Raw genomic sequence first — 1,528 nt, forward strand, 5'->3', positions numbered from 1 at the left:
ATCAAAGAAACAACCATTCTTCTGTCATTTTGGCAATTTGTATCGCATTTTGTTTCTTGTTTTAATACCTTTGTTGTCCAATTAAGAACACATTTCTTTGTGGATTCTTACTGAAAAACGCCGATTAAAGGCCCAAGAATGTAAATTTTCAGTTTCCAAGGGCTATCGAGCTATGGAAATAACCAAACTTTGGCAGCCATTTTCTCGCTAATTCTATCTTTGAATCCATGCGACCTCACCTTCTTTAATCTAAAATATCTTGACTTCTATTCAAGATAGATGGGCATTTTTCCACGGATAGCAAGACAACTGAACAAGCTTTCAGATGCTACCAATAACTCCACATTCCCAAAAACTGACAAGCGCCTGATTCCACCACATTGTGTTCTCATTCAACAGACTGAAACATGTAATATGTAATGTCAATATCGTGCAGTTATCTCTATTGACATCCCAGTCAACTTTACTGTGGTTGACACTATCACACCAGAGCTTTCTCCAACGTATGTTGATAATACCTAGTGCACGCTGTCTATCGGATGCAAAGGATTAAGTCGAGGACAACCAGATTGTTCCTTCATGGAAAGAATAAACGATATCTGTACATATTATATTTGTGAAAGTCCGTCACTTTGGCCACCTAAAACTTCGGAACCACTTAACTTTCAAATTTGACAAAATTAATGGTCGTTCAGAATCATTAAAAAGGGTGCACCGTTTTATTGAGGAGCCTGAAGTCATTGTAGTTTAACTTTCAGTTTTTCATTAGTTTCGTTTCGATCTATTCTTGGGAAAGTCCGTCTTCTAAGACGCCATTGTAAACAAGTGGCGCACTGTTTTCACACCTTTGAAATTCTGGAGTGTGCAACCACGAAAGCGGAATAGAAAATCAATCTATACATCGCTATAATACCTAAACTTCTAATTTTCTGCATCTCTTAGGATGTATTGCTCCATTCCAGTAGAGTGTAAATATAGTAGATCAATGACTTTCAGTTGATGTTAATGCACCGATCATTCCTTCCATCGAAAGGGGATCCAGCTAGTGATATTATGTTTGCAGAATGCAACCTTATTTAACCAAATTCAACTGTGACATTCAGAATCAAACACGTTTGTTTTTTCAAGCTTGCAAGTCGAATTGGTCGTGCCTTCGGCTGAGAACAGCCAACCACAAGGCGTGCAGCCAACAAATCACAAATTAAAGGCCAACGTCATAATTTGTTTTCTTTTGCCTTCGGAATGCAGCGATAGGCACGGTCAATTGGGGAAGCTCATCATAGAAAGCTGTCGAAATTCCCTGCCCATGCCTGTGGGGTTCAAAAATCTCCCAACACAGCAACCACGATTTGCAGCAGTCGGCACTTGAAGACATTAACTCTTTTCGGTGTGTCGGACACATGTGTCTGCTTACAGATATAAGTCCATGTTGCGGTACGTTTTAATAAGAGTTTTCCGGCACTTGCAACACAATAAGGTCATATAAGTGCCGAAGATTAGTTACCAGAGAGTATCAAAGAAGGAAGAG

Source organism: Aplysia californica, unplaced genomic scaffold (assembly GCF_000002075.1).
Source record: "Aplysia californica isolate F4 #8 unplaced genomic scaffold, AplCal3.0 scaffold00224, whole genome shotgun sequence".
NCBI classification, from domain to species: domain Eukaryota; kingdom Metazoa; phylum Mollusca; class Gastropoda; order Aplysiida; family Aplysiidae; genus Aplysia; species Aplysia californica.